This window comes from Thamnophis elegans, chromosome Z (assembly GCF_009769535.1).
Source record: "Thamnophis elegans isolate rThaEle1 chromosome Z, rThaEle1.pri, whole genome shotgun sequence".
Lineage (NCBI taxonomy): Eukaryota > Metazoa > Chordata > Lepidosauria > Squamata > Colubridae > Thamnophis > Thamnophis elegans.
In genome coordinates, this window is record NC_045558.1 from 77,755,324 (window position 1) to 77,780,295 (window position 24,972).

General features: G+C 38.2%; 1 protein-coding gene and 1 non-coding gene across 2 annotated transcripts in view; one reads left to right on the plus strand and one right to left on the minus strand.

Annotated features, from left to right (window-relative positions):
• The window catches only part of CNTNAP2 (contactin associated protein 2), a 984,443-nt gene that overhangs the window by 863,140 nt on the left and 96,331 nt on the right, over positions 1 to 24,972 (plus strand).
• LOC116523105 lies at positions 3,089 to 3,192 on the minus strand. The gene has a single exon (XR_004257036.1). It is a non-coding gene; the product is annotated as a U6 spliceosomal RNA (small nuclear RNA).

A 24,972-nucleotide genomic window follows, 5' to 3' on the forward strand; every position in this document is an offset into this window, starting at 1 on the left:
CATCTTCATGCTTTTAACTGCCAAATGGGTCCTTCCACTCATCAAAACCAATTATCTCATTCTGGATAGTTGCTCAAATGTTCTCACTAGATTTAGAGAGCATTTTGGAAACCCTATTAGTATGGAAACTGCCAAACAGTGCATCTTCCAACTTCATCAGGCAACAACTCTATAAGAGCATACATTGAAGATTTCAAACTCATTGCAACAGATCTGGATTGGAATCAGCATAGCCTTAGGGCACAATTCAAAAGGAAGTTCAAAAATGTCATAATGACACAAATGATACAACAAGGGATTCTCTGGGGTCTACAAGACCGCTAGCTGCTAGTCTTGACTTGCAGAACTTAAAGCATTTTTCAGCAAGCCCAGCCAACCATTTTCAAAGCTGATTCCCCCTGTCATTGCCTCTAACCTTCTTTCCCCCTTGGATTTGGACACCGAAGAGCTGGTGAAAATTGGAACCATCAAACCAGCCCAGAAGCAGAAGAATGCAAAGGCACAAACAACTAGCCCTGTATTTCCATTGCAGAGAGCTTGGCTACATGGTCAAAGATTGTCCTACTGAACCTTCCAGGAGAAACTACAGACAGCCCAGGAATGTCTCTGTTACTCACCACCTGGACAACAAATCCCAAGGCCAGGGAAACAAGCTCACACTAACTTGTTTATCACAATCCAGTAGCAAGGTTTCAAATCAGGGACAAGTAATTGCAGGACAATGTAATCATTGTAAATTCAAACCAATTGCCAAGCACTGAAATTGCAAACGTTACCATGGGGATGTTGTGAATGGTGTAATGTCTATTATGGGTCATACTTTTTTTTCAGTACCATCATAACTCTGAACCAGCATTAAATAAATACACATATTTCTATTGCCTGGTCTTCTTCAATCACTCAGAATAGAGCTGGAAGTGACTTTGGAGGTTCCCTATTTTAACTTGTGTTCCTAATCTATTTTTGTGATGATGTTTCTGATAGGTTGGACGGTTTTTCTCTTTGTGTAAAGACAGGTGAAAAAGATGAGTTAAATAGTTCTGCTTTCTCCCTGTTGCTTATCACCTTCTTGCCACTTTCTCCTAACAATGCACCAATTGTGTCCTTGACTTGTTTTTAACATGTTAGAAGAAGCTTTTTTGTTATTTTTTACTTTTGTCCCAAGCCTTTCTTCATTGTGAGCCTTAACTTTCCTCACTTCATCTCTACAGGCTCGGGCTATTTGCTGTTATTCTGCTTTAGTTATGTATCTTTCTTTCCTCTTTTTACACTTTTTGTCTTTTAATTTATTAGAGAGTTCTTACTATAGCCCTGCTGGTTTCTTTTGAGAGCTGTTATTTTTCTTCTTCATTCGAATTGTCCTAGATTGGGCTTTTCTAATCTCACTTTTCAAAATTACCCAAACTTCTTAAATTGTTTTCCCCTTGAGGATTCTCATCCATAGAATCCTTTCCAAGATCTCTCTACATTTATTGAAATTAGCTCTCTTAAAGTCCAAGATTCTAGTTTGACTTTGTTCTACTATTTATGCTTGCATAATATTGAATTCCAATATTGCATGATCACTTCCCCCCAAGGTTCCTGTAGCTTCAACACCTTCCATCATTTCCTCTCTGTTAGTGAAAATTAAGTCCAATATGGTTGATCCCCTTGTTCCTTTTCTACTTTTTGGGAAACAAAGTTGACTGCTAGGTTTGTTGGGAATGGAGTGGATTTTCCACTTGGTGCAGAGTTTGTTTCCTAGTTGATGTCAAGGTAGTTAAAATCCACCATTATTATTGTGGTGTGCTTCCTACATATCTTAGTAAACTGACTAGCAAAAAGTTCAACTACTTCCTGTTTTTTGTTGGGTGGCCTATAATATAGACCTATGGCAATGTCATTTCCCCCCCAATCTTTAATATTAACCCAAATGCATTCAAGATAGATCACATCATTGTTGTGCTCTATTTCTGTAGAGATTAGTTATTTCTTATATATAGTGCAACTCCACTTCCTCTTTTATTTGGTCTATTTATTTTAAATAATTTAAATCCTAGCTGTTTGTTCCATTTGTGGGTTTCATCCCACCAAGTTTCCATAATGGCAACAATATCATATCTGCTGTCATTTACTTGAATTTCTTTTTTTTAATGAAAATTTTGAAAAACAAACTTTTACAAATATTTACTTCCCTCCCCCCACCCTCCTCCCCAAATCCCCCCCAACCTCCCCCCCCCCCCGGTCTTCCCAGAACCAATACAGGGTATAAATCTTTAACAAAAACATTCTAAAATAATTCCTAGTTTCTTTAGTCATAAGCTATCTGAAATTTCTTAGTCCCGTATTTATTTTGAGTATAATCAATCCATCTTTTCCACTCCAGTTTATATCTCTCGTTTGAATGGTCCTTAAGATATGCAGATATTTTAGCCATCTCAGCTAGGTTTGTTACTTTCAGTGTCCATTCTTGAATAGTAGGCAAATCTTCCTTCTTCCAGTATTGCACCACCAACAGTCTAGCTGCGGTTATTAAATGCAAAATCAGGTTAATCTCTAAAACTGTACAATCAGTAATTATACCTAACAAAAATAACTGAGGGGTAAACTTTATCCTTTTTTTAAGAACATTTTGCATAATCCACCATATTTTTATCCAAAATGCTTTAACCTTTTTGCAAGTCCACCATATATGAAAGTAAGTAGCATCAGCACAATCACATCTCCAGCATTTAGGTTGTAAATTCGGATACATAGAAGCCAGTTTTTTAGGATCTAAATGCCATCTATAAAACATCTTATAAACGTTTTCTCTCAAATTTTGGGCTTGTGTAAATTTTACATTTCTTACCCAAATATTTTCCCATGTATCCAACATTATTGGTTCTTCAAAATTTTGAGCCCACTTTATCATACAGTCTTTAACTAATTCTGTTTCCGAATCCATTTCTATTAATACATTATATAGTCTCTTTATATGCATTGGACTTTGATCTCTAATTTGTTTTAGTAGATTATCCTCGACTTGCATAAAACCGATTTTTTTTATCTATTTTCCATCTGGCCTGTAACTGCCCATACTGAAACCATGATTGAATTGCCTTTTCTTAAAAATATGGAATGCTTCATGAATTTGCGTGTCATCCTTGCGCAGGGGCCATGCTAATCTTCTCTGTATTCCAATTTTAGTATATGTGCTGCCGAAGCGAGCACCATTTACTTGAATTTCTAATTCACCATGTTTATTCCCCATACTCTGTGCACTGGTGTATAGACATTTGAGTCCATTTTGATTGACCCTGTATTTACTGTCTACATAACCTGTGTTGTGCCTGACTGCCCCTGCTTTCTTGCCACCCGTTTGATTAGTGCACATGATATGGCGCTCACTATTAAATGCTTGGTTTTGTTTGACAGCAGGGCTGATAAACATACCCACACAAACATCTATGTTACTGCACTGATAACCCTATTAATTTTAGATTGCTGGGAACAAAAATCTTCTTTTTTTTTCCTGTTCAAAAGTTTTATTTCTTTTAAGACAAACATTTCATCATTCCTCAATCAGTAAGACATCGAAGTACAATTTTTTGTATGTCAAAATAATTCTAGTTTACCACCAAATTCTTGTCTAGCCTAATATATACCCCTCCCTCCCTCCACCCTCCCCCCCAACCTCCCTCCTCCTTCCCCCCCGACTTCCCAGAACCCGTACACGGATTTCTAACAAACACAGTCTAAAATCTATTGAGAAAAAAAGAAATAAAGAAATTAATAATATTCTACATTGACCTTAGCTTCTTCTTGCTGAACTAACTTTAAACAATTTAAATCATTTCTGAACTTAAGCATAGGCTAACTGGAATTTCTTGGTCCCATATTTATTTTGTATATAGTCAATCCATTTTTTCCAATCTCGTTTATATCTCTCATTTGAGTGATCTTTAAGATATGCCGATATTTTAGCCATCTCGGCTAAGTTTGTAACTTTCAATGTCCATTCTTGAGTTGTAGGCAAGTCTTCCTTCTTCCAGGATTGCGCCACCAACAGTCTTGCTGCCGTTATTAAGTGCAGAATCAAGTTAGTCTCTACCACTGTAAAGTCAGTACATATACCTAGTAAGAATAACTGAGAAGTAAACTTTATCCTTCTTTTAAAGATATTTTGCATAATCCTTATGCTATTCTCTAACTGAAGGTATTTTCTCTTTATCTAAATATTTGTCTATATCTAGACCATTAATTTTATCCCCTTTATACAATTCTGTAAAAAATTCCCGAAATGCCTTTTGAATCTCTTCCTCTTGATACACCTCCTTCCCTCTGTAAATCAGTTTAGATATATTTCGAGTTTTCCTTTTTTTCCTAATCTGATAAGCTAACCATCTGCCAGGTTTGTTTGCATTACAAAAAGTATTGTGTTTTGCATATAATAAATTAGTGGCTACCTGGTCAGAGATCAACATGTCAAATTGAGATTTTAATATGATAATAGCTTCCTTAACCTTTGTATCGCCTGGGTTCATTGTTAACTCCAACTCTTTTCTCTTAATTTCCTCTTCTAATTCTGTTCGTTTTAACCCTTGTTTATATCTATGTGTTTTATTTATATTCATCAGCACTCCTCTCATATATGCTTTGCTTGCATCCCATACGAATTCCATAGATGTACCCTTACTCATATTCAAAACGAAATATTCAGATAACAATTTTTTACAATCATTAATATACTTTTCATATCTAAATAAGTTTTCATTCAATCTCCAAGACCTTCTTGCCTGCACGACCCTTCCCAACTCCATCCAAACTGGGTTATGGTCCGAAAGGACCCTAGCCGCAATCTTTGTCTTCTTGACCCTAGAAAGTAAATCATTAGTGGTTAGTATAAAATCAATTCTTGAAAGAGATTGATGCCTATCAGAGAAGAAAGTGAAATCATATTCCTCTGCATTTCTTTCTCGCCAAATATCTCTCAATTCAAAGTTATCCATGATGTCAAAAAAAAGGTTTGGGTAACTTTACTCGCATCTTAGTATTTGGGCGAGAAGTCTTCTTATCTCTCGTAGTGTCTATCACACCATTCCAATCACCCAATAGTATACAGGAACTATAGTCCCACTGTACTAATTTAGCATGAAGATTTCTATAGAATCCATCTTGCTGATGATTAGGGGCATAAATTCCCAAAAGTAATATCTTTTTCCCTTCTAGAATTAGGTCTAAAGCGATATATCTTCCGAAGGGATCTGCTTCAATTAATTCAGCTTTCATGTCTTTTCTTAAGTATACAACTATACCATTCTTCTTTTCCATAGCAGAAGCTACAAAATGTTGACCAAGTTTCGAGTTAATCAAATATTTTTGATCAGTTGATTTAATATGAGTTTCTTGCAAACAAATTATGTCATTCTTAAACTGTTTGAGATAGTGAAATATTTTCTTTCTCTTCTGTGGGGAATTCAATCCATTGACATTCCATGTTAAAATCTTAGTTGTCATCTTTGGTTGGCTGAAGCATTTTTAGAGCTTCCTGCATGGCCTGTTTAACCTTAGGCCTAGCTCCTCCCACTCTATCTTCTGTATCAATTAATTCTCTGTTCCAGCTGTTCAGTTTAAATGTTTATTCAGAAAATCTGTGAATTTAATGCCAAGTAACTCAATTCTTCTCTTGGATGAATGCAGTCTATCTCTTTTGTACAGTTTTTCATTCGACCAGCTGCAGACATCATGACTAATAAAACTAAACCCTTTCCTTTTACCCCACTCCTTTAGCTACACATTAAACTCCGCTACACACTGGCCTTTCCCTTTTTCTTTCTTATATACTGATAAAACCTCTGAAAAGATAAGGCTACAATCTATACTACTAAGTTCATACCCCAAGCTCTGGAAATCATTCTGCACAGAAAGTACATCTTTTGGGGACAGATCATTTGTGTCAAGATGTATAATAGCATCAACATCACAATCCTTACTGACATTCTTGACTATCTTAAGTAGCACCTGGCAGACAACTGACCTCTTTCAAAACCTCCATATCCTTTCCTAAATTTACATCCTTTACAATTGAATCACCAACCAGAAGGTTGGATACCTTGCTCTTCTTGTGTGACTGATGTGTAATACCTGATTCACACTTTGCCTTTCCAAAGTAAGTTCTTCGTTTCAGACCACGATCCCCTGCTTATTTGAGTTATCATTATCAAAACTACCTTGACCTGTCACTTTAGTAGCAATAGCAATATAGCAATAGCAGTAGACTTATATACCGCTTCATAGGCCTTTCAGGCCTCTCTAAGCGGTTTACAGAGAGTCAGCATATTGCCCCCAACAATCTGGGTCCTCATTTTACCCACCTCGGAAGGATGGAAGGCTGAGTCAACCCTGAGCCGGTGAGATTTGAACCGCTGACCTGCTGATCTAGCAGTAGCCTGCAGTGCTGCATTTAACCACTGCGCCACCTTGGCTCATAATAGTATCCCTATTAAGGTCAGCAAGGGCATTATATGTTATGCTGGGACAGGGCAAAAGCTTTGTGTTTATGGTTCACAGCTCTCACCCTGCCAGATCCCATGGTTGTCCATACTGCTCTTCTCCTGTGGGATCTTTTTGATAGCAGGGCCGCTCAATACAGCTGGATTGGGCACCTACTTTCTGCTTGGAGAGCACAAATTAGAGGCTCTAGATAGATAATCTGTCCATATAGACTAGTAATTTATTTAGAAGGGGGACAGTATCCAAATTTTAAAAATATTGAACTACCATTTTGTAACTGAGCAAATAGACATGTGGATGGGAACTCACCAAGAGACAATAAGTTTTATTGTGGCTCCAAGAATGGACCGGCCTCTTATACTAGGCTTGCCCTGGTTATGTAAATGGAACCCACACATCAATTGGAGGAAAGGGTGGTTATGCATCCGATCTGCTACACCTTCTGAGGGAGAGGAAGGGCTCCCAAACAAAATAATGCTGACAAGAAAAAATTGAGAGGGAGGAGAAAATTCCAAGTGAGTATTGGAACCTAAGAGATGTTTTCAGTGAAAAATCATCTGATAAATTACCCTCACACCGTGCAACTGATTGCAGCATTGATATTCTCCCTGGAGTAAAACTTCCAAAACCTCAGATTTATTCGATGACAAACCCCCCCCCCACTTGAAATGGACGAGTTAAGGAAGTTTATTGACAAAAATTTGCAAAGGAGATTCATTGAACCTGCTAGACCCCGAGTAGCTGCTCCAGTTCTGTTCAGAGAAAAGAAAGATGGCTCCTTTCATCTCTGTATTAATTACAAGAACCTGAATGCTGTCTGTGTTCAGAACCTCTACCCACTACCTTTAATGAAGGATATCTTGGCCCAATTGGGTAAAGAGAAGATTTTCATGAAATTAGACCTACAAGAGGCCTATTACAGGGTCAGAATTAAAGAGGGAGACGAATGGAAAACTGATTTCAACTGCCCTCTTGGTTGTTTTCAATTCTGAGTACTCCCGTTTGGCCTGCAGGGGGCACCAGCTGTTTTCATGCAGCTAATTAATGAGGTTTTGCATGAACAGCTGTACAAAGGCGTGATAGTCTATCTTGATGATATCCTTATTTACACGGAAACACATGAAGAACATGTGAAATTGGTGCACTCAGTCCTCAAAAAACTCTGTGCAGCAGAACTGTATGCCAAACTGTCTAAGTGTGAATTTCATCAAGAGAAAATTGACTACCTTGGGTATCGCATCTCCCATAATGGCATTGAGATGGACCCAGCAAAGGTCCAAGCTGTCACCGAATGGGCGCCCCCCCTGCACCCGCAACAATTGCAAAGTTTTTTGGGATTTGCAAATTTTTATTGTCAATTTATTCCCTCCTTCGCCAGCATTGCCCTCCCCATTATGAACCTCCTAAAGTCAAGAGGGGAGGCCAAGCCTAGACCAGGAAAGCCATTAAATTGGACTATGGAATGTCAAGCCACATTTGAAAAACTAAAGCGACTCTTTGCGGCTGAACCAGTTCTGAAATACCCAGACATGAATTCGCCATTTGTTGTCCAGGCTGATGGTAGTGATGTGGCAGTGGGGGCAGTACTACTACAGACAAATGCTGATGGGAAGCTGCAACCTTGCCCTTACACCTCTCGGAAGCTAACTGAGATAGAGAGACGATGAGCTATATGGAAAAGGAGGCTTTTGCAGTCAGGTGGGCCTTGATGACCTGGCGACATTTCCTAAAGGGGGCTAAACACCCTTTTGAAGTATGGACTGATCACAAAAACTTGGAGGCATTGAAAACCCCTTGAAAGCTATCTCCTAAACAGATGAGGTGGACACATTTCAACAGGTTCAATTTCACTTTGAAGTATATCCCGGGGGGAAGAACTTTATAGCAGATGCTCTGTCCAGACTCCCACAATACAACAGCTCAAAGCTTAGCATGGTTCACCCAGTCATTCCGGCGAAAAGTCTCGCTGCTCCGGTGGTCACCAAAAGCCAGAGCAGCTCTAACTTTGAGGTCACAAAGGACCTCATCTTCAAACTCAAGGAGTTGAGGCCCTGAGTTTGATGAATGGTTTAAACAACATTCAAATGAGTGTACCATGAAAGATGGTCTAGCTTGGATAGGATCTAAGGTGTATGTGTCTGCTACCATTAGGACTTTGGTTCTACAACAGGCCCATGATTCACGTATGGCAGGCCATTTTGGATTTGTGAAAACTTTACATCTCATTAAAAGACAATTTTGGTGGCCTTCATTGAAGAAGGACATTGAGTCCTATGTGGCCAGTTGCCCCACATGTGCTGCCGCGAAATGCCCACCAGGAAAGCCCCAAGGCCTGCTCCAAGGTGTGGCCCGTCCTGAAGCTCCGTGGAAGGAAATATCTATGGACTTCATTGTTGAACTACCAGAAAGTCAAGGGAATACTGTGATTTGGGTCATTATGGATTTGTTTTCCAAACAGGTTCACTTTGTTCCTTGTTCCAAAATCCCATCGGCTAAATCCTTGGCTAAATTATTCATTATGCATGTATATCGTCTACATGGCGTGCCAGAATGCATTATCTCAGATAGGGGGTCAAATTCAACTCCTTATTTTGAAAGGAGTTTTTGAAGTTGATTGGCTCCACCCAATCCTCAAACTAATGGGGCTTGTGAACGGACTAATTCTGTTTTGGAACAGTACCTCTGGTATTTCATTAATTATCAGCAGAATAATTGGGTTGAGTTGTTACCTCATGCTGAAGTGGCCTACAACAACTCTGTGCACAGCAGCACAGGTTTTACCCCATTTAAAGTAGTGTTTGGCCATGATTTTGTACCTATTCCGGAAGTGACATGAGAAAAATCACAAGTTCTGTCCCTCTCCAAGTGGAGTGACCAGTTTTACAAAATCTGGCCTTTGGCATACAAGGCGTTGGATGCTGCTCATCGAGCACACAAGAAACAGGCCAACAAAAAGAGAACTAAACAAAGAGAATACAAGGTTGGAAATCGTGTGTTTTTGTCTACCAAGTTTCTCCAAACCAACCAGAAGTCTAAGAAACTGGGGCCTAAGTACGTCAGCCTGTTTCCTATTGTGAAGATTATTAACCCTGTGTCGGTGCGACTGGAACTACCTAAGTACCTTAACTGTGTTTACCCAGTGTTTCATGTCAATCTTTTGAAGTCGGAACCCACTTCCTCTTTGCAGGTTCCTCTACCTGCACCCACCCGCCCCTCTTCTCATTGAGGGAGAGCAACATTTTGAGATTAAGGAGATTTTGGACTCTAGAAAACATAGAAATCGAATTCAGTATCTAGTTTCCTGGAAACATTTCCCCCCCTCCCAAGCTGAATGGGTCTATAAGTCCCACATTAGGGCTCCTCAACTTTTACGTTAATTCTACTCTACCTACACTGACAAGCCATGACCCGAATTGACTTTGACATTTCCACCTTTTTTCTAGTTCTTGATTTATGTTGTTTGCTGTTTGTTTGTTTGTTTTCTGCAGGGATGATTCCCTTTCCTGACGGAGGGCCGGATATCAGCCTCTGTTTTGCTGCTTGCTTTCAGCTGCCATTGAAACAGGGAGGGGGCATGGTATTTGGGTGCGGAAGTGTTCAGTGCAGGAGTGGCTGTAAAAAGGGAATTGTTCTCACCATCTACTGCACATGTTGCAGATAGAGGATTTGCTGCCAAGGCCAACTGTCCAGCATACCAACCTGATGATGCTTTTTGAAGATGTCTCCCACATGACACTTGTGGAGTGCACGGATTGGACTGTGGGATGGGGTTACCAAGGGGAAGGGATTGGGTCACATATTGATATCCATGATTACACACGCTTTTGCCTCAGATCTTGCTTTGCCTAGCTGCTATCTACTCTTAACCAGTAAAAGTACTCTTAATTCTGCAAAATGGAGTTGAGTGGTTTCTTTCTTGGTTACTGAGGGAGGCCGCCTTGACATGTTGGCTATCTGGTAAAAGTTCTCTGACAGATTATCATCCAGAATTCTACCATTTTCTCTCAAAGTGTTTCATTACTGAAAAACTTTGTTAGGAATTTAGAGCCTTATTGATGTCAGGCATTTGAACAAAACCTGATCACGAATACAAGAAATATATGGATACATTATTGATATACAGTTGCAAAAAAAAGTATGTGAACCCCTTGGGATTATGTGGAGTTTTGAATGAATTGGTCATAAAATGTGCTCTGAACGTCATCTAAGTCACAACAATAGAAAAACACAGTCTGCTGAAAATAATACTACACAAACATTAGATGTTGCCATGGTTTAATTGAACATAACATGGAAACATTCACAGTGCAGGGAGGAAAAAGTATGTGAACCCTTGGACTTAATAACTGGTTGACCCTCCTTTGGCAGCAATAACCTCAACCAAACGTTTCTTGTAGTTGCAGATCAGACCTGCACAACGATCTGGAGTAATTGTGGACCACTCCTCTTCACAAAACTGTTTCAGTGTAGCAATATTATTGGGATGTCTGGTGTGAATCGCTCTCTTAAGGTCATGCACAGCATTTCAATCAGGTTGAGGTCAGGACTCTGACTGGGCCACTCCAGAGGGCGTATTCTGTGCTGTTGAAGCCATTTTTGTGTTGAGTTACTTATATGCTTTGGGTCATTGTCCTGTTGCATCACCCATCCCCTGCGGAGCTTCAGTTGGCAGACAGATGGTCGTACGTTTTCCTGCAAAATGTCTTGATAAACTCTGGAATTAATTTTCCCATCAATGACAACAATCCGTCCAGGCCCTGAGGCAGCAAAGCAGCCCCAAACCATGATGCTCCCTCCGCTATGTTTTACAGTGGGGATGAGGTTTTGATGTTGGTGTGCTGTGCCTTTTTTTCTCCACACATAGTGTTGTGTATTTTTCCCAAACAACTCAATTTTGGTTTCATCTCTCCACAGTATATTTTGCCAGTAGTGCTGTGGAACATCCAGGTGCTCTTTTGCAAACTTCAAACGTGCTGCAATATGTTTTTTTGGACAGCAATGGCTTCCTCCGTGGTGTCCTTCCATGTACTCCATTCTTGTTTAATGTTTTCTTGATGTGTCAACAAAAATGTTAGCATGTGCCAGAGATTTCTATAGGTCTTTAGCTGACACTCTAGGATTCTTCTTTACCTCATGAAGCATTCTGCACTGTGCTCTTGCAGTCATTTTTACAGGACGACCACACCTAGGGAGAGTAGCAAGAGTGCTAAACTTTCTCCATTTGTAGACAGTCTGTCTTACCGTGGACACATGCACATCAAGGCTTTTGGAGATACTTTTGTAACCCTTTCCAGCCTCATGCAAGTCAACAATTCTTGATCTTAGGTCTTCTGAGAGCTCTTTTCTGCGAGGCATGGTTCACATCAGACAGTGCTTCTTGAAACCAGTAAACCCACAATGGGTATGTGTTTTTAAAGGGCAGAACAGCTGTCAGCAACACATCCAATATCATCTCACTGATTGGAGTCAAGGTTGGCTCACTCCTGGTTCCAATTAGCTCTTGGAGATGACATTAGACTAGGGGCTCACATACTTTTTCCTCCTTGCACTGTGAATGTTTACATGATATGTGCAATTAAACCGTGGCAACATCTAATGTTTGTGTAGTATTATTTTCAGCAGACTGTGTTTGTCTATTGTTGTGACTTACATGAAGTTCAGAGCACATTTTATGACCAATTCATGCAAAACTCCATGTAATCCCAAGGGGTTCACATACTTTTTCTTGCAACTGTAGGCTATAATGATAGAATCTAGAAAGCCTGCCATTTCTTTTTCAATCCCTGTTATGGTAAAGAAAGTCAAGGAGAAGGAATCTTAAATTTCTTTCTCACACTATCTTATCTTCTCAGTCTTATCTCATGTTTTACTTTTTATTTTCTGTTGCATTCATTCTTCAAAGACAACTCTGCAGTTCTCTATCAGAAAATATCCCATTTTAGAAACAATATGTTTCAGTTCCATTTCCCCAGGACAGCTTAATCTAACCATGTTGGAAGTGGTCCAGACAGAGTTGGGTTGCTGCCAGTTTGGCCCAGATCAGCTGAACCGGTAATAGCAGTGGTGGGAGGTTTCACCCAGCCACCTGGATGCTTCTATGCGCAAAAGCATCATGCAAGCGAGCATGCATGGGATTGCACCTGAACCTCAATTAAAAAAATTAGCAACCCACCTCTGGTCCAGACACTTTCCAGAAGAAGTAGATTGATTAGTCCTTAGCTTGGCTGTTTTGTTGAAAATATTTCGTTCATGGTGGCATTGATTATATTTACTAGTTTGAGTATCTGTTAGAAAACAACCAAACTTTCATTCTTTCTATCCTTATGTCCTTTCTTTTTTATCTCTTTTAGAAGAATTCTAGAATCTAAAATAAATCTATATAAACAAGTATACTATTATATAGGTAGTCCTGAACTTACAGTAGTTCATTTAGTGACCATTTAAAGTTACAACGGCCCTGAGAAAAGTGACTTATGACCATCTTTCACATTTACAACCATTGCAACAGCCCAGTGGTGGGTTTCTATTTATTTATTTTTTACTACCGGTTCGCTCGTGCACATACATACGCTCGCACATGCAATGCTTCTACACATGCACAGAAGCATCCGGACAGGTGGGCAGAGCCTCCTGTCGCCGCTACTACCGGTTTGCCTGATCCAGGCTGAACTGGGAGCAATCCACTTCTGCAAGAGCCCCATGGTTACATGATCCAGAATTCAGACACTTGCAATTGGTTCATATTTATGACAACTGCAGTGTTGTAGGGTCATGTGACCATCTTTTGAAACCTTCTGACAAGCAAAGTCAATGGGGAACCCAGATTCACTTATTAACATAATAAATTATGTTATTATGTTATTATTAACATAATAAATTATGTTATTATGTTATTATTAACATAATAAATAATTATTCACTTAACAGCTGTGGCATGAAAAGTCGTAAAATAGGGCAAACTCACTTAAGAAATGTTTCACTTAGCAACGTAAATTTTTGACTCAATTGTGATCATAATTCAAGGACTACCTGTACTTATTTGATGTGTTTTATAAACTTACTATCTCATAAAATCTTCTCTAAAATATCTTTTATTCGGATATATAGTCTTCATGCTATGCTGGTAAGATAGTCTCTTTTATTTTTGCCTACTTCTTTTGCTGTTTTAGAACCAAATTCTGCATGCAAGAATCAATTTAATTCCAGAGAACAACACATTTCCACGAATTTCATCTTCTCTCAGTTTTTCTAGGACTTGACTTCCACAGGAAAAAAAAGATTCTTTTTAAATGTTATTTCATTCTCTTATAAAAATAGTAGCTTTAGTCTTCAAATTTCTTCAGCCATTTTCAAAACATTCAAAACACATTTGCTTAGTTTACATAAATAGTTACCCAAAATATACAAAAGATGAAAAAGATACAACTTCAGTAAAATACAGAATATAAAGTAGTAGGCCCATTCATATTCTGTAACACACTTGACCCCAAAATATTTGAAACATAGAACATCTATCAAACTTGATTTTTTTTAAAAGCAGGAGTGACTCAGGGATGCAAAGTTCTTTGCTCTTTGTAACTTCTATTAGCTTTTATTATTTCAGGTTGTAGTGTTTACTGTTTCAATTTAGTGAAAATGAAATTTTGCAAGATTTAAAGATAAGAGTAGATAAATTTTGCTTATGTTGCTTATGATTATTACTGGCAATGTACCACAATCAAGATTCATTTCTCAGTCTTTTATGAAAACTAATGGTATTCATGATTAACTTTCCTCATTTCCTATAGAGAGATGGGAGAGGTGAATTAAAACAACTATGGATTACAAGATTCATCTGTTTTTTTTCCTTGAGTTTTCAAATATGGCAATTTCAAAAAGCTTTGGCATGAAGATGACAGCATTCCAAACTACTGTCCTCAATACCATCATTAAGAGTTAAGGTGTTATATCTTTTGGTTTAAAAATGTTCCTTGAATTATTTATTTCTTTGAGTTCCAGTCTGTAAAAGTCAAATAATGGAATAGATTTAAATAAAATAAATTAGATTTACTTTATTTACTTTATATGAGGCTCATTTGACTAAAATAGCTAAAAGATATTGATAGATTTTAATTGTTTACTTTTGACTGATGGAACTGGAGTTGAGTTTGATTGCATTTTAAGGCAAAAATCAATCCAGAGTTTAAGAAGTACAGATGTCTGAGATAAACATTCATCTGACTACCTTTAATTATATTAAATTATTAACATTACAAAGAGGTTTTCTTAAACAAATCATTGTCCATCTGTTATGCACTCAATTAGTAATGGCTATTCAAAGCTTTTAATTAAACACTAAATGACCGAATTGGGGATATAAGTCCAGCATTAGCATCTGTTTCATATTTGGTCTCTCTCATCATGCTATTCCTGTTATGTATATCCATTTTATTTATTTACCCATTGCTATATTCCAGATTCAGCCAAATGTAATGAATTCCCCCAAAATATTATTTACCCCAAAACACATTTTGTGTCAATTCAAAACATGATTTGTTTATATAGAAGGTGATTGGTATGCATATATTTTTTAAAAAACTGAAATATAAACACTACAAGCTTTTTTGATTATGGCATATTTTTGAAACTCATACACTATAGTAAATTGATATTTTGCTGATCAAACATTATTTTCATATTAATTCCTTTACATTATGTAGGATAAATTGAGTCCATATACATCATTAAAACCTCAAGGGCACATTATGCCCAACCTAAAACATATCTGGTTTTAGATGGCAAATTGTGCATCATGAGGAAGTATTGCAAATACTGGAAACATTCCATATCATTGAATCCACTTGTCATCTACCATTTCACTGCCAGACTCTAGTAAATGTTAAGAATCCAATGCCTGCTCTAGCTGTGATTCATGCATTATATAATTATTCAAAACTCGGCTTTCTTCCAGATTAGTCAGGTACGAGTTACATAGCATATAATTATATGTATGTGCAACTACATCTGTTCCTTCTCTTGCATTCTCCCTGTCTCTCTCTTTGTATTTAAATACTACCATATTTTTCGAAGTATAAGATGCATCTTTTTTCTCAAAAAAGAGGCTGAAAATCTGGGTGCATCTTATACATTGAATACAGCATTTTTTGCCTCCCGAAGCCCCACCCCTTCACCAAAATGGCCATGCATAGTTTTATGGATGCTTTCAGAGAGCTCCTGGAGACTGGGGAGGGCAGAAATGAGCAAACAAATGGGCCATTTTTTGCTCAATTCCCCTCCCCAGCCCCCAGGAGCACTCTATAAACCTCCATAAGGCTGTGCATGCAATTTCTTTGGTGAAAAACGGGCCGTTTTTTACTTCTTTTTGCCCCACCCCCACCCCCCTGGAGCACTCTGCAAACCCCCCAAAGGCTATTCATGCCTCTCTCTCTCTCTCTCTCTTTTTTTTTTTTTTTTGAAAAAAAATGGGCCTGTTTTTGTGAAAAACACGTTTTGGGGAGGTTTGTGGAGTGCAAAAACTTTTTTCTTTTCTTTTTGTAAAGCTCTTTAACTGATCGTTGAGAATTACATTGATCAAGTGCTGTGCCAGCAAAAACAAAGTCTTAGGTGCTGCAGATTGTCAGCTATTTCCTTCTCCAACACATGGATAAATATACCTGGAAACATTTACCTACCTATCTACTCTCTCTCTCCTTACTTACCTATTGTATTTCTCTCTCCCCCCTCCCTTTATCTATCTACCTACCTACCTACTCACTCACTCTCTCTCCCTACCTATATACTGTATTTCTCCCTCTCTCTATCCCTCTACCTACCTATCTACCTACCTACTCTCTCTTTCTCTCTCCCTACCTATCTACTGTAATTCTATATATATATACACATACACATACACACACACACATATATATATATATTTCTCTCTCTATTTCTCTCTCTCTATCCCTTTATCTACCTACCTACCTACCTAACTACTCTCTCTCTCTCCCTACCTACCTACTGTATTTCTCTCTTTCTCTCCCTCTCTATCCCTCTACCTACCTACCTACCTACACTCTCACTCTCTCCCTACCTACCTACTGTATTTCTCTTTTTTCTTTCTTTTTCTTTCTTTCTCTCTCTCTCTCTCTCTCCCTTTACCTACTTACCTAACTATTCTCTCTCTCCCTACCTACCTACTATATTTCTCTCTCTTTCTATCCCTCTATCTACCCACCTACTTTTTTTTTAATTTGCCTCTTCAAAACCTTGGTGCGTCTTATGCTCCGGTGCGTCTTATACTCCAAAGAATACGTAGATTTCTTTGTGAAATCTTTAGTTCTTACTCTTCAGTGCCATGAAAATTGAATCTATTTGCTTATATTTGCACCTTGTGATTCTTGCCTCTTCATTTTGTTTCATGTTTATCTCTATTCCCCTTTCCACCTATGCACACATCCCTATTTTAGACATACACTCTTCTGATTAGGGAAGGCCTTTTTGCAATATAACTGGATAAAATATCATGCATATGGATAGTTTAACTGAAATATATTAATATACTTTCTGTATACTTGGAAACAGCAGCATACATTCTTATGAATAAAAATAAAAGATAAAAGTTTAAGGTAAGTTCCTTAAATCTATATCTCCTTCAATTATTTAAAATGCTTCTTCCCCATTTCTTGAAACCTGAAGTATTGACTTGACTAATCTGATGTCCTTTTCATTATTTTTTCAGTCTCGCCACAATTTCTTAAGCACTGGAAAAGTGAAAGCATAGAATGTGGGAAATCTGGCTTGGTAGTAGAATAGAGTGACAGGAATGTGAGTGATCTTTGAGCCATCAGTGATACAGCTCCTACAGAGAAAAATGCTTTTGTGGGTTGTATTAATAGAGTGCATCTGAATGTTCCAGTGTATGCTACACTAATCATACTCAATTTGAAATTCACCACACTTTCCAAAGGGAAAGTGACAAGCTGAAGTGATTTCAGAAGAAAAGTATGGGGAGGACTATATGGGGGAAAAACACTCTTATGAACTATTAAAAACGCCTTTCATATTTATTTGGGTACTGAAGATGTACCCAAATACAGGAAGAAAATGGTGTTTTTATTGACTTAAAGGGCAAGGGCAAAAAACCTTTGGATAAGTCTGCAAGAAAGTAGGTTCAGAATAGTCATTATAAAAAAACCTCTACAAGTTCTCACCCAGTAGAACAGCTGTTACAAATGTTCAATTTATATTGAGGATTTCACACTCACTAGTGTATTCCTTGAGATTTCAAAATCATTAATTTTTGACAATAATCATTTTTTGCTTGTTTGTTAAATTTATTTGCCACCCATTTTACCATGGACCTACAGTAAAATGGGGAAAAGATTTTAAAAATGTAAATATAATAATATAAAAGCAATAAAACAATAAAAATAAACAATGAAACTATAATTGAATATATAGGTAATAATATACTATATGAATACATATATTATGTATTCATATAGTATATTATTACCTATATATTCAATATAAAATATAATATGAACTGAGAGAAAGCAGGAAGTACGGGGAACAGTAGTGTCATGATTGACTCGCTATGCAGCCCCGCTCACAACCAGGCAACAGTAATGGTATTATAGTGTAAGGGATGCTTGGAAAGGAAATATGGAATGCACGTGTGCCAACTCAAAGCTTGAAACAGACCCAACACTCCAAGGAATGTCCTAGGCAGATAAACTGTTCCCAAAACAAAGCAAGTGCAAATGATTGATGAACAATGGGAGATCCAGGGAGGAAAACCTTTTCCTACGTTGTTTGTGCACAAAATAGTTAAAATTGGCTTTTCTATTTCTGTACCCATATGGAATCCTCAGTACAGTTATACTTTTGATTTTAAAAATGTCCCAGGAATTTCTTTTGCTGTCTAGCACAGTGGAATGGTTGACATTAAGCCAGTTCTCACAGAAATAGTCTACCTGGATCCCACCAGAAGGTCAACCCTAGATATCAACTCCTTTGCTGTCACTCTCACAGTATATGGACACTCTAGACAATGGATAATGCTGTTTGCACATGAAATCATTAGAACTGGCTTTTCTAATTCTGTACCCATATGGAATTTTCAGTAAAGGCATACTCTTGGTACAAAAGAATGTCACAGGACTTTATGTGGCTATCTAACCAGTGGTGTGGTTGTCAGTATGGTTTGCTTAAGCATTACATGCACTCATATACCTATGCTATTTCTTCCCCTGCTATGAATTGATCAAGTTTTTTTTCAGTTCATCTATAGAGCTCAGCTTGGATCGTTCCCAATTTTGGCTTTCTAGAATGAGTACTGTCCATATTCCTCAGGCAAATTTTGTGCTGTGTTTCTAATGCATCCTGCCATCTTCAATCGACTATGATGAAGGTAGAGCCAGAGACTGGCTCTTAATTATCTAGTGTCTGAATTTTGTTATTCCCCCCAATTTCATCCCAATGCTTTCAGATAACTATTAGTCCTACTGAATAACATTCCTTGAAAGCAAATTACCAATACATGGTCTTTATCTGAAAAAATCATTAGAAAGGAGCTATGATCAGACAGCATCACTCATTAAACAACATATTATGGATGACTCATTAAACAACCTATACTGGATGAGGAATGCCAGAGTACTCTAGGCAGAATTCCTAAATTGACAATAGACTAGCATGTAATGTATCTTCTAAAACTTGCTTTATACATCACAAACATTGTTTATTCAGATCATAGAAAAGCCTTTACTATGGTTAAGGTGCAGGGCCCATCGTTTTGTGGTAGTAGAGCAAAAACATTTGTTACAATTCTCTATACAGAACAATTGTGTCCCTGTGAGCATGAGAAGAACTGAACATGTAGCATTGCTTGTCAATTTTACAGTCATTTCAAAATATCTGTTGCAGTTGCCAGGTTGTCCCAGAATTTCTACATAATCTTCCCTGTTGTCTGACAAAATATCTAGCATAACATGAAGGTTATGTTCAGTTCAGTCATATCCAACTCTAGAGGGCTGTGCTCATCTCTGTTCTTAGCCAAGAGAGCCAGTATTAGCTGAAGACATTTCTTTAGTCATGTGACCAGCATGATTATATGCTAAGGTACAGAATGCTGTTACCTTTCCAGCAAAGTAGTACCTATTTAATCTACTCACATTTGCATGCTTTTAAACTGCTAGGTGAGCAAGAGCTGGAAAAGGAATGAGAGCTCACCCCATTGTGCGGTGCTCAGGTCTGGAACCTGGGCTATCAGCTTTCCAGCTGACTTTAACTGCTAACTCTTTTACAGCTAAGCAATCACACACCCTTTTGCCATAATATATAATATAGCAAATTTTGTGTCAGTTTTTATCTCTATTTCGAATTAGTTTCCCTATTATTTATTCTAATAGATTTGACATTTTTATTGTTTGTTTTAAATATCTATTATGGCAATTCTGACTCATTCTGATTAGTGTTGTACATTTTCATTATTTCAACATATGGTTTATCTACTTGTTTATATTGTATTTTTCTATGCTGTGCTTTCACTACAATAAAGTTTAAGTTTCAAGTCTTCAAGACATTGAGAGAGACAAGATTGCCAAATACCATGGGATAATAAGATAATACATCCCTTATGGATAATAAGCCTCTCAACCAGGGGTGGGTTTCAGCCGGTTCACACCAGTACTCTAGAACCCGTTCATGAAATTTAGCGTACCTTTTGGAACTTGTTCATCCGGTGGCACAGTACTGGAACACTCCCCCATCGCTCATACCAGCCCACCCGTCCGGTCACTGCTTGCTCGTCCCACCCATCTGCACCATGCTTTCCCCACCCACCGCTCACTGATTGGCTGGCTCACTAATCGCCCCACCTCTGAGAGGCAGTGGGGGGGGGCTTTCTCGCACGGCTTCTTTCTTTCTCCAAAGGCATGCGAGAAAGCCCTCCCATTGCCCAAATGTGTGAAAGAAGGAAGATGCAGGCTCATTTGCCTCGGCTACGCGATCTCCTTTCGTTCTCTGTCTCCCTACTTCATTCGTTCAGGCAGCAGAGAACGAAAGGAGATTGCGTAGCCAAGGGCAAAGGAGACTGCAGCTTACTTCTTTCACACATTTGGGCAGCAGAGAATGAAAAGAGGTTGCATAGTTGAGGCAAATGAGCCTGCAGCCTCCTTCATTCCTTCCTTCCCTCAGCAGCCACCAAAGCACTGCCCCCGTTCAGCTGCCATCGCTGCCGCCATGCCCCCTCTGTGTGCCTGGCCTCCGGCCTGAGTGGTAGCGAGCGATGGCGGTGCAGGACGGCTGGTGGTGGCAGCAGCTATTGCTCCTAGGCTAGCTGTGGGTCATGCTGCTTGGCGGACAGCGCCCCGACTCCCCCGCCGCCACTGCTGCTGTGCCACCTCAGCAGCAGCACTTCTCCCCCACAGAACCGAGGTGGGGAAGAAGATAGAGAGAGACATGGAGCCACAGACTCCCCCCTTTCCCCCTCCCCACAGGTAGCCTCCTTGGGTGGGACGAGTGCGTGCGCAGAATGAGTGAAGTTTGCGACCAACTTTAAAGTGAATGGGGATGTTTGTGACTAAATGGGACAGAGAACATAGAGGGATGCAACTGGGCATAATATCTGATTCTTGCTGTGGTTGAAACTTTATTACAGACTCAGATTATAAGGCTTCTTGGCTAGGCACCTATCTACAAATTCTCCACACACTTAGTGATATGACAATGTTAAAGAAAAGTTTTAGTACCGATCTTCCTGCTGTTTTATGGAGTATAATTTACCACATGTATCTGCATGTATATTAATTTTGAGTGTCACTGAGTTTAGAATTTATTTTAAAGTTCCTGATATACATACACAATTATGTATTCCTGTTACATTAACCATTTGTAGTTTATAGGACTGGAAACATAAGATTGGTGTCACTTAATAATTTATATGTAGTATGTGGGAAAGTTATAAACTTTAGTCTATCCTTTTAATTGCTAAAAGCATTCTGGGTATGTTTACTACATTATATATTCTAGTTATGTTCAGTGCTATCTACTAACTATATATAACAGGAATGGGCTGTTTTATATATATATATGCCTATATATATTCAAAAAAGAAATCTGCTCATAGAATTGTATGATTTTTTTTTTTAGAATGGGAAAATGCTAGATATCATAGCTGAGTCCTCTACTATTTGTTATTTTATTTAATGGTTTAATGCACGTGCATTATTCTAAACCATGGGTCTCCAACCCCCGATCTGTGGCCTGGCATTGGTCAACGGCATTCAAGAAACTGAGCTGTACAAACAAGCAAAGCCCCATCCACAGCACACAAAACCATACCTTCTGGTCTGCGGAAAAACCTCTCTCCATGGAACTGGCCCCTGGTGCCCAAAAGGTTGGGGGCCACTGTTCTAAACCACATTGAGGAAGTTTGTAATAAAGACAATGATTGAATACATAACATTTAATGTAGTGTCTCTTTTTGTGACTGGCTGATGATGTACCATCAAGTTAGCATTGACTCTTAGGACGAATAGGCCTTCTTTTAGATGGTTTTTTCTCCATCCAAAACTCCTGTAATTGAATCTATCTACATAGTTGCTGATTATCTTCTCTTTCATTTCAGCTTTTTCAGCATTATAAACCTCTAAAGAAAGCTAGGTAGTCACATAATGTATCCAAAATGTGATAATTTTGATGGTGCAGTGATTAAAATGCAGTACTGCAGGCTAACTTACTACTCACTTCAGAAGTTCAATTCTGACTGGATCAAAGTTTACTCAGCCTTCCATCCTTCCGAGATTGATAAAATGAGGACCCAGATTGTTGGGGAAAATATGCTGACTTTGTAAACCACTTAGAGAGGGCTGTAAAGCACTATGAAGTGATATCTATGTGCTATTGCTATAATTTAAGTGTATGTCATTTGAGCCTTGAGTAAGAACTCTATAGGCATTTGTTCTACAATCCTTTTGTTCATTTTATTGGCTACCTTTGATGCTATTCAAAAGCATCAATACTCTTTTTATCTTGTTTCCTCAAAGTCCAACTTTTGCTTCCATAGAGCATCACTCAGCATGATTCTGATTTTTGTAGATATAGATATACAGATATCTGAATGCATTTTCCAAGGCCTTCATTTGTATGCAACAAGTGCTCTACTCTTCTTTTACTGTTGATAGTCAATCCTATAAAGTAGAAACTATCCAGCATCTTTACATCAAGTAGTCTATTTACTTACATTTTTATTTACTAGATACATTTTAATATTTCATACTGTTATATATATACAAGTAAAATTTTAATTGCTGAAAATGGTCTTGGGTCAAAATGAAATTGGTAGCAATATTCATTTTGTAGTTCTTATTCTGTCTATAGTAACTCTATTAGAGCTGTCTTTGGCAGGGAATCTCATTCCCAATTTCAGTGGTGAGCCTAAATATTATGTGTGAGAGTTTCACTGAAACCTGCCTTTTAAAAAAGTAATTTATTCATTTATTTAAAACTATTTATCTTTTTCATCACTTAAACAATACCAAAATATGTTTTTCGCTGGTAGGAGCCAGGATTATTTATTCATTTTTATTTATACTCTGCCCTAACTCATCACAATACTCAAGGTGGTTTCTAACAATCAAATGAAAATTAAATTAGAGTTAACTCTACCATTTTAATGTTTAATTAAAAAGAAAACAGTTCTAAAAAATATTACAACTCAATTTAATATTCACTTTCAATAAAGTATAGAAAATATTTGTGTGTGTTTCTCTCTGTGTGTTTTTAGTTTCACAATGTGAGTTAAAGCCTTCCCTTCTGTTTGACCACTTTGTTGCACTTTTTTTCCACTATAAGTGGAATATTTTCAAAAGATAGAAAACAGGGTGCCCAGTTTTGAGGAGAATTGAGACTCTTTTCAAAAGAAGCTGTAAATCATTCAGTTGGCTCTATGTCACCAGGAATATGAGAACTAGCAGGAGGTTATTTTTATTTGTCTACTTGGTATAACCAAATATATATTTAGATTGATAATAGACATAATATACATTGCCATGAAGAGTAATATTACTATTTCCCTCCCACTATCCATAAATTAAAACACATTTTATTAATATTATATTTATTTGAATAGATAAATAGGTCATGAGAGGTTTGATTGCTATAAAAAATTAATTCCCACAGTTTTTTCCATTATGCTTTCTATTATATTGTTACACATGTATATCAACCATTACATGTTTACAAGAATTTTTTCCTTTCATATTTCTCTTTTACTTGAGGAAAACAAAAAGGGAAATATATTTTTCCTTAAAGAATGGTAGACAGAGAAGCCAAATATCAACCACTTCCTGCCTTTAAGAGGGTTTGCAATATTCTATGAATGGTTGACCCATGTATGACCTTGATCATGGGAAGGATTTGTTTTGGTTGTCTGCTATAGCCAGCCACCTACCATGAAAATTCCTATTCAAGGGAATTTTTAACACTCCTTAAAAGCACATTAATTTGTGGTAGATTGTTTTGAAGAAAGGCTTTAGTTTTATATCTAGAGGGAGAAATTGCTCTGCAAATTTGCATTTGGGCAGTGGGGGTGCTTTCTCACATGCCTTCTTTCTTTTTCTGCCTGCCTCCTTCACTTCTGGAGGGGACAGGCAGACAGGCAGCATTCCCCCCCCACCTCCCCAGCCACCTGCAGCCTCGAAGCCTCAGCTTGGTGAGCAAAGGAAGTGGGTAGGCATGGCAAGCATGGTGTGGATGGGCGGGGCATGTGAGCGACCTGCAACCGGGTAAGCAGGGGAGTGAGCTGGGGAGGGCAGACCAGGGGAGAGAGTGTTATGGTATGGGGCTTCTGGAAGATCAGATACGGGAAGGCACACTAAACTTCACCAATCATTACACTCGTACCAGTGCGTACCAGCTTAAACCCACCCCTGGCCCACAGGCATTCTATGATACTTAATCCCTCCCACATGTGTTATTGTACTCCAACTCACTAAAATGTCGTCAGAATATGATGTTGCCTGAAACTCATTTTTAAAATATAGATTAGCTATTTATTAATATATATTTTCTGTTTGTCAAGACTATATTGTGAGGGGCTCATTTCATGTTTCCATAATTCTGGTTTGAACATTGTGCTTGTTGACACCATTATGCTGAGAACTCCTGATTGCTACTGGCCACTTTAAACTGCTGCAGATGCCCTTCTGTTACTGGAAAATGATCTTCATTTTCATTTTGGTGGGGTTTACAGAGAAGATGGAACAGAGTGCCCAACCTGTGATTTTCAAAGGGCTTGTTAAGTTTTACATAAATGCCTTAGTAGTAGGGGGTTAATACTGTTCTCAAAAAACAGCTAGGGCTTGATGTCCAGAACATTTATTTTAGTCAGGAAAGACACTCAGGTTATACAAGGTCTGGACTGCAGACTATATAAAGTAAAAAAGGTCATCTTGACAGAAATATGCAAGAACTATTGGCAAAAGGGATGAAACATTATTCAGTTCTCTTGAAACA